General features: G+C 42.4%; 1 non-coding gene across 1 annotated transcript; it reads right to left on the minus strand.

The window, feature by feature from the left end:
* Nucleotides 1–646: 646 nt before the first annotated feature.
* On the minus strand, nt 647–810 carry LOC114768645 (U1 spliceosomal RNA). Its single transcript, XR_003743090.1, has one exon. It is a non-coding gene; the product is annotated as a U1 spliceosomal RNA (small nuclear RNA).
* Nucleotides 811–9,648: the final 8,838 nt, after the last annotated feature.

Raw genomic sequence — 9,648 nt, forward strand, 5'->3', positions numbered from 1 at the left:
AATTACTTGTACTCCTGACCACCACAAACAAAATTGCTGGTTGTAAATCCCAATTCAAAAACATGGGTTTTAAACCTCAATCTGAAAGGGTTTCCTTTTGTTTCCACTTATGTTGTTCTGCTGTGAAATTTTGTGCCAATTTGGAAAAAGAGCACTTTGGGAATTTGTGCACTGATATCAGATAAGTCTTGGCATTCCAGATCATCACCAAAGTGCTCAGAGCATTTTCAGCTGTGTTTTGTGTATATGCATTTCTGTTTATATCATTATAAACACTGCTTTGGAACTGGCACCATGTTCTAAGCTTAGCTTATTTAAGGTGGCATACACATCAATTTTTAAAAACGAATAGATAACAGAAAGTGAAAAGTGAAGTGATTTTCATTTTGTGAAGTGAAGTGATTGTCACATGTGATACACAGCAGCACAGCACACGGTGCACACAGTGAAATTTGTCCTCTGCATTTATCCCATCACCCTGAGTGAGCAGTGGGCAGCCATGACCGGCGCCCGGGGAGCAGTGTGTGGGGACGGTGCTTTGCTCAGTGGCACCTCAGTGGTACCTTGGCGGGTCGGGATTCGAACCGGCAACCTTCTGATTACGGGTCCGCTTACTTAACTGCTAGACCACCACTGCCCCAAAAATCAGGGGAGAGCGCGAACGCAGTCCCCCACTACCAGAAATTATGCAGTCGAGATTCCCACATTTTGGGAATTCGCAGGGGTCAGCACAGCCGAAGTGCAATGGCTGAGCCTCGCCCTGGGTGAACCGCCTTCTTGATCACGGTATCTCCCCTGCCAGGTAAGTACAACTGCAGTACAACTGCAGTACAACTGCAGCACAACACGCAGTGACACAAAGAAATGTGTCCTCTGCTTTTAACCATCAGCCTTGGTGAGCAGTGGGCAGCCATGACAGGTGCCCGGGGAGTTGTGTGTGGGGACGGTGCTTTGCTCAGTGGCACCTTGGTGGGTCAGGATTTGAGCCGGCAACCTTCTGATTACGGGGCCACTTCCTTAACTGCCAGGCCACCATTGCAAAAGAAACCACTGAAGAAAGAAACACGAGGATTGTGTGATTTGTAAAAAAATAATATGAACTGAACAAAACTGTAGTACTATATATATATAATATAATACAGTAATATATAGCAGCATATAATTTGATCTGTATATTTAAATGTTACTGGTTACTATTTTTGAAAGGGTAACATATGTCCATAGCTAAGACACTGTAGCAGGAAGTTGCAAAATAAACTTTACACAGTAGCAATAAACTTAGAATATTTTCTTCCACTTTCTTTTGCACTTTTGTCGGTATGCAACATTTCAAAGTAAAAGCCTGAGCCTAACCCCAAACGTAAACCTAACCCTAACCTTATCATCTACAGTGTAAAATGCATGATGTACATGGATTTACTCATGTAGTTTGATCCCAATCTGAAAGCCACCATGTTAAATTAAATAATTAAGTAAGCCCCCATCTTTCCATTTGGAACCTTTATTTTGAAACATCACATAGCATCAAAAGCACACAAAATTGAAAGAGCAGTTGTATTAAAAAGAGTTTTTTGGGGGGTTTAACTGATCCAGAATGAGTCAGCAGCATGACGGAACGCTGTCCGTCAGGCCCCTCACATTTAAAACTCTTTATATTAACATAATTTACGCTCATGTTCTGAAAGAGAGAAATAACTACACACTTAAGCATTAACAACTACAGATTTTTCCAATCCATCAATAAAGTCAAAGTCAAGGTATGATGTCATCTCAGAAGTCAACTTTGCATTTTTCATCCCAGCCTCCAGCTGTCCTTCGTCTGTCCCCTCAAAAATTTGTAGTAGGTAAAAATCTAAAACTCCAAAACACTTCTGGTTCACCCCCTTCATCATGCTACAAATCATACCAGAATGCTACATCTCTAACTCAATTTATTTTCACTCTTGTACAGAACTATATTTGACAATCACTTTACTTTCACTTTATTGTACTTTTACTTTCACTTTTTAAGAATGACCCCAAAGGGCCAACCCCCACATTTGCGCTTCCTTGAAGCACATTAAAATAGTACAGTTTGCTTTGGTGCAGTGGGCCAAAATAATCCACGCTGGCCAGGTCCCTGCAGCAGATGGAGGATACGGGAGAAGTGTTTACCCTCCTTCTGGCCTGGACTGGCGGAGGGCGGCACGTGACTGGTTTAGTTTCGCGCCAGGCAGGGAAGCGGTCGCGAATATCGTTACATCTTTAGGCATGTAGTAAGATGTCTGACCACCTTCCGTCATAGAGCGAGTCGTTTTCAAAAATAAAGTGTAAAACAGAGAGGGAAAAAAAACGATTTGACTATTTCTAACATGAACAAGTGAAGCGAAGTGATTGTCACTTGTGATACACAGCAGAACAGCACACAGTTCACACAGTGAAATTTGTCCTCTGCATTTAACCCATCACCCTGAGTGAGCAGTGGGCAGCCATGACAGGCGCCCGGGGAGCAGTGTGTAGGGACAATGCTTTGCTCAGTGGCACCTTGGCAGATCGGGATTCGAACCAGCAACCTTCTGATTACGGGGCCGCTTCCTTAACCGCTAGGCCACCACTGCCCCGGTTCTCTTAGGGGGATGTCATCTTGTGGAAACTGGCTTTTCTGTTAATGCCTTACTACACACCTACAAATCCCAAAAATGCATTTGAAGTGAAGTGTGTTTATCAGTAAATGTTTTCACATACTGCTTGAATCTGCTGATATAAAAAAAAACATGAGTATACCCTAAACAGTACAGGTCATGAATAATATTCTCAGTTCACAAGCTTAGCATCAAACGTCATCCATAAACAAATCTAGTTTTATTACAGAAGCAGACCTCCTGAAAATGTTACTTATTCCGTTTTATCTGTCCACGGGTTGTCTGACAAATGATTTAGCCATCCGGTGTCAGAAAGTTGGACAAGTCCTCCTCGCGCTCGTACGTCTCCACCGCGGTGTCAGAAATAAAAAAGTCGTGCTGAATACAGAAGAAGTCAAGTCTGAGCTCCTCCTGCAAACTGGAGTCCACGCTCAGGCGGGGTGATCTGGGTCGTAAGCCGTCGTTTTGTCAGCAACTCGACGCCGCATCGGAAGAGACAGTGTGGAAAGTTTACGGCTTCATCTGGGAGGGAGAACAAATTGGTGGAGATTTCCCCTGTGAGATTAATGGCATGGCGAATCACGGCTCATGTCGCCGTGGCGACAGGCGTTCCCCGGCCACGTTTCCCCTGGCTGCGGCTCATTTAAAATCTGTATAATCTTGTGCGGTGGCGACGGCGCGCATCCAGGCCCCAAAACATGCTGACAGCTGCATTAGGAGCTGCCAGACTCGGTTCAGGTCCAGAGTTTTCCTGCTCTTCACCCCTCCTCTCACCACCATCATCTTCCTCCCACATCAGGCCGTCTTAAAAGAACAAACCAAACTATGAGGAAGAGATTTTAAGAATTCAAGGACATTACTTTGATATGTCATTAAAAGATGAATGTATCTATCACACTGGTGTTTATTTCACTTTATTTCATAAGCCTTTTATCATCCAGTTTTCCAAAAGGACATTGAGCATATCTTTTATCCAGCTCTCCTACTGTTCAATTTTCTGAGCTCTTTAGAATACATGCAAAACCATTCTTCAAAGTGGAAAATGTTAGCAGCTTATGGATTTCAGCCATGAAAAGAAAAACAAAAATACAGAACAGCCCAAATTATAACATTTTCCTTGCCATGAACATTAACATGAAGTCTTTCATCACTGTAATTATTAGATAATGTGATTTATCAAAATGTCAGGTTAGTCACGCACTTCCTATGGATAGTTTTTACACACAGAAAATCAAATGATCCAAATTGAAACCTAGAATTGAAAATATGGATCAGATTGCAAATTACTGTGACTTGGTATTCCATTAAAAAAAAATAAAGAAATAAAAAATGTGCCGATTACATGGCAGTATTTCTGGATGGAGAAGGAATGACCTTTGATCAAATGACAAGTACATGTTGTTTGTCACATAATATAACTGTATGGAAATGAAAATGTAGCATTTTTGTCTAGCATTTGAAGTAAAAAATTAATTCTGTTAATTAAACGCAACAACTGTGCTATTGGTGAATTTATTGCTTAAATTATTGTACTTTGGACTTTAGTGCTGTAATTGTAATAATCTGACTATTTTGCACCTTTTTGTCACAATATGACATTTCCACTTCTATTCTGTACAGTTTGTCTGGGTTAACATTGCACTACATGGGAAAAGTAAAACAAAAAAATCTTCTATTCCATCTGATTCAGTGCAGTAGGTGAACTTTTACTGACGCTTCAATTTTTCAAAGAATCAGGATCACTTGCTGATGCTTCATTTCTTATTTATGGTTATAATTAGCTTGTGACACCACTCATGTTTCATGGGTGTTGGTGCAGAAAAACAAATGATGCCCAGGAATCATGATTCCTAATTACGTTCCATTTTATTTGCCATTTCTAATTTTAATCATGATGAATATATATACATTTTAAACAACATAGACTGACACTTTGCAGAGAGACTTTATCCAATACAGGAATAAAACAGACAGAAGGACAATAAGAACTTCCCATTTGTTCATTTGGACTATTTAACACATGCAAACATATTCATTTCTTCTTCATAAATGGATGCTGAGCAGCGGAGTTTAAAGATGTGGTTAGCCGTGGATCCACAGCCCTGAACTGATTTGGCATAATCCATTCCCCAATGGAACTAGGATATGATTGTTAATTTGTTTGTTTGCATGTATCTTCAATTCAAATTTTTTGAAAGCATGTGTGTGTACCTGGATTCTCTAAAGACTAGTACATAATGTGAATGTGTATCCATGGCTAAATTATAGCTTAATGGGTGCACTGCATGTAAATTACCGCTGATATTCAAATCATCCAGAGACATCCCAAACATTACCAATATTAGACCACTAACTTTAACTCAAGGGAACACATTTTATTTCCAAATTAGTAATATAAAAGATTTTGGTGTAGAAGTATACGCTTAACAATGTCTGGATCACATGCAACTGTGTAGACTTCTCTGCCTTTCTTGCTCTCTATCTGAAAGAATAAATGGTTTTTGATGTATAATTAGATGATTTGATTGTGGACAGGATGGTCACCTCATTTGATCATGCCCTGATGATTGCATTGAACTTGCAGGTATGGACAAACACCCTTCATTCTTTTTCCCTCCATAATCTGAGAGCATCTTCCTTTTTGGATATTTCTGGCTCCAAGAGGAACATCTTCCATTCTTAACATTTCAATGCAACTTTTATTGGTTTGTTTGCCTTAGCTACGGTGAGATGGTCCCAAGGATATTAATATGCGATGATGTCTAATTTTGTGCTTGCCAACCTTTGAGTTGCTATTGCGATTATCACCAGAGTGTGGTGTATTGCAGACAATCCAAGTCTCCCACATGTTGATGTGGGATCCCTGATACCCACAAACTGAATAAAATTCGAGCAAGAAAACAAGAACATGCATGGGAGACAGCAACATGTGCATTGTGCACTTGAGAAAAGCCTGAACAAAAGAGAGAGAGAAAATGTGTGTATGCATGGTATCACTGCATGTGTTGCCTGTTTACGTAGCCCGTGCTGGAAGTGGACAAGCATTTATTTAACTTTTCGAGGACTGCAGATGTGAGAACTGCCGATTACAGACCAAATGTGGAAGACACCGCAGCCAAAGTGGAATGTTGATGAACTTTGACCTCTGCACGTTGTGACAGATTGACACGCGAGCAATAGAAACTAGGCATCAAGATGGTCTCTCAAATCAAGTTGGATAAGTGGTTGACAATAACTATTTTATTTAATCACGGGAGGTATGGTTTTAAAATGTCGACAAATCTTTCTAATCACTTCTAATCAATAATATTAAAGTTAGTGTTTTTTTTTTTCTAGGGAGGGTCATTGGAGAGGGGTCACACTCCAATTCACCTCTTTTGCAGCCAGTGGCCACGTGTCATTAATATTGCACGCTCCTGGCTGATGTTTAATTTATGACTGCTAAAATGTTTAATTAAAAATGTGTTGTTGCTGTTTACCCCGCCTGCCTCCGAAGCCAGAGATTGACATTCGTGATATTCCAAATGGCTCCGCATGAATTATGCAGACACTCTTCTCTGTTTTCCTGCTCTCCCTGTCCACGAGCCTCTGCTTCTCTCTGCAGCGTGCTTTTGGGGGACTTGGTGGCGGGAGGAGATTGCTGGGAGGTTGGAGGTCCTTGGACGCTGGTGACAAGATGGGACAGGCAGCAGATAGCAACTGCTGAATTTCTTTAATCATTTTAATGGTTAACAAATTCCACCAATAAGTGCTCTATTGAATTCTTCATTTCAGAACGCTGCGTAGTGTCCGTCAGTAGGTCTGGAGACATATTTAAGCATGAGGTGCCATCTCCGACCGCACTAAAAGCTCAGATGCGTCTGAAACACCCCCACCCCCACCCCTTCCCCCCCCACCTGCTTTTTCACTTACGCACAGAAGTGGGGAAATACAAACCAGCGTCCTTTTCTCTCAATTCTGTCCCCTCTCATTATTACTCTCCTTTACATCGGGGCTTGGTGTGTGAGCAGGATGCCATGGTATGCATGTCAGCGAGAGGGGGAGAAAATTGTTTTCGGATGATGCTCGGTTTTCCAGACAGATTCTCTCATATTGCATTCGCCCGTGCCTTCAAATGCAAGAATGCAATCTTCCCACTAGAGTGCACACAGCATGGCTGTGCGGGGCATGCAGAAAACTTCATTAGCTTCGGCTGAACTTCACTATCGGCCCTCCTCACCACGTGCTGGGGATCCTCTCCTCTGATTAATCGTCCCAGTAGATCACATTAGGAGAGCGCATACACCACTGGTTAGCGCGTATTTAGGAATAACGCTGCAAATGAATCTGAATTAAGAGTCCATTTTTCACCCAGGCAGCCGATGGAACCCACACACAAAGAAGGGCATCCAGTAGTAGTGCATTATTCACACTAATGAGACAGCACGCATCTGTTTTTTTTTTTATTTTATTACAAATAAATCTCACACACCAAAGGAACCGTCTTGCCAATTTTAAATTAAAAGAGAAAGTAGTCCTGTTTGAAGCCTGTTCGTTAGCCTCATTCACAAGAACAACTTGTTGGCTAATTAAAATGTTTAAATTTATACTGGAAGGTTTGAGCTGAACCAGAAGAATCTATTATATAGTGACATATATATATATGCGAAAAGGTTATAAAGTCAAGAAAATTAAGTGATTTTCAAGAACAAACAATCCTGTCTTGAGCAAAACATAATTATGAAAAACAAAGTTTAAAAAAAAATGATTATGCTTTACTAAAAAGTCAAGAGTGTAAAAAAAAAAAAAAAAAAAGATTGGTTGTTATCCGGATCATTTCAGACACACTTGTTGTGTCCAATCACTCGGGGACTCAAGTGTTAATTGCATGTCACAGTGAATACGGGTACGTTGGAAGGGAAGATGACCTTGTACAAATCACTTGAATGGGATACCATGTTCATGTAATCTAGCAGCCTCCTCGGGAGGGGTAGGCTATTTGATTCCATGTCAACATACTTGGTTGCATGCAATTGAACGGGGTCAGCTATGCACACGAACTTGCTAATAAAGCCGCTAACACAGAACTGAGCTCATTACGTTGTACCGGAGTATGAAGTTTTCGGTGTAGGGACGTTTGTGGCCACTGTTAACACATGCTTGCATTGATGCTTTGTTTCATTACTTGTTTGTACTCTGCAAATGTATAAGAAATGTATATTTTAAAAAAAGATTAAGGCTAGTACAGTAAGTGCATAGTACATTACCTTGAACCTCTCTAAGAACATAAATGAAGCATTACCTACATGCTCCCAATGTGCACGTGCATACATTTTTACAAGAAATAAGTATTCTTCCATCCCTGAAGAATCACTAATGCATTCAAATTGCCATCACCTGCACCGCTGACCCTATGGTGCCATGATTGAATGTGGCAAAGCTGTTTGGTTCCATCACTGACGGGAAGCAGCTCCAGGACGTCTCATTTGGCCCTTAACCCGCTGGAATAATGGTTCTGTGATGAGGCCTCGGCAGTCTCATTCCACTCCGACCGCTGATTTTTTGGTTTGATTGGGAGCCAGCGTGAGCCGCGTGATCTCAGCAAATAGACACACATACATACACATACACACACACACACACACACACATACACTGCTGTCTCCATTGGGCCAAACTTTGGGATTCAGATAATCTGGTGGTAATTTCCCAGTGGAATCGGTACACGTGTGCTGCCGGGCTAGGCCATAAATACCCACTTCAGCTCTGAGGGCCACGATGTTTCAAAGCACGCTAGCACGGAAGCCTGCCACCGACTTTATCATTATGACTGCTTAAAAATTGAAATGGGTTATTTATTCAATGTCAGAAATAGCAGGCTCGCGCTGCCATGTTTGTTGGTTTGCTTATTTATTTATTTAGCTTCCCCTGCCGCGACAGGCCGCAAATCTCCAGCAGACGTCCATTAGTAATCCTCCATCTCTCTCTTCCTTCCAGCACTGGGATATTTATTGCCAGGGCTGGGCCTAATTTATGGCCGCGGAGGTCCTGCCATCCCTCCCTCCCGCCCTCCGCGCCCCTGCTAGGACATGTGAATAGAGCCGTGCGCCGAGGCTAATTCAAAAGGCGGGCAAATATGCCATCGTCTAGGCTTTCAACAGACACACACACGTCCTCTGGAAAAAAAAAAAAAAAAAACAGCAGCCTGTTCTTTGTACCAGACAGAACATAATAATTCCAGCGTTTCCTGCACCGGTTATTATTCCCATCTTTTATTTTGCCATTTTCAGAAGAACGCAGCGTCTCCCAGAAATTGTTTTTGAGAGAGGCAGACGAAGACGCGTCCCCTCCCTTCTGCCCAGAAGGGAAGTGCGGACTCAGAGAATCTGCCGAGCGGCTTGTCTCTCGGCAGACCTAATCAAAGGCTCTTCCACGGCGAGGTGTCAGCCGCCGAGCCGCCGCAGACGGCCGTGTCGCGCCATTACCTGCGACAGGTGGGCAGCATGCGCCTGCCGGAGGGATCCTTAATAAGCGTGCCGGGAGAGACGGCTACTCCGGCATCTCGCCCCCGCCAGCGCAACGTGAAACCGGGCCGAACGCAGCGGTTACGGAGCGCAATGCCGAACATATGGCCACCATAATGCTAAATGGCGCCAAAATGAAAGGTGTGGCGCCAGATGCCGCACATTGTGTCGCCCCTGCCACCCCCACCGCCACCACCACATGACAACTAACATGTATTTCATGGCACGCTGTGTGCGTCAATCAACTACATACATAAACAGCTCGGCCTGTTGTTACAGCGAGACATCATTGTTGCTTCAGACCCATAAAAAAAAAATTCAATAAAAAAATTGTTCTTATAATAACACACATTAGCAAACTAATAACGCCCGAATATTATAATATGCGCTTTGAGCACAATCTCCTTTGACACATGTTGATTAATACCTGACTTCGTAATCAGAACGGTTCCGAGTGTGTGCGGTAAACTGTGCTGGCATGTTTTCCTATTGCTTATAAATATTTAGATGCAAATTAGTTTCCAT

Source organism: Denticeps clupeoides, chromosome 18, assembly GCF_900700375.1.
Source record: "Denticeps clupeoides chromosome 18, fDenClu1.1, whole genome shotgun sequence".
Taxonomy (NCBI): Eukaryota; Metazoa; Chordata; class Actinopteri; order Clupeiformes; family Denticipitidae; genus Denticeps; species Denticeps clupeoides.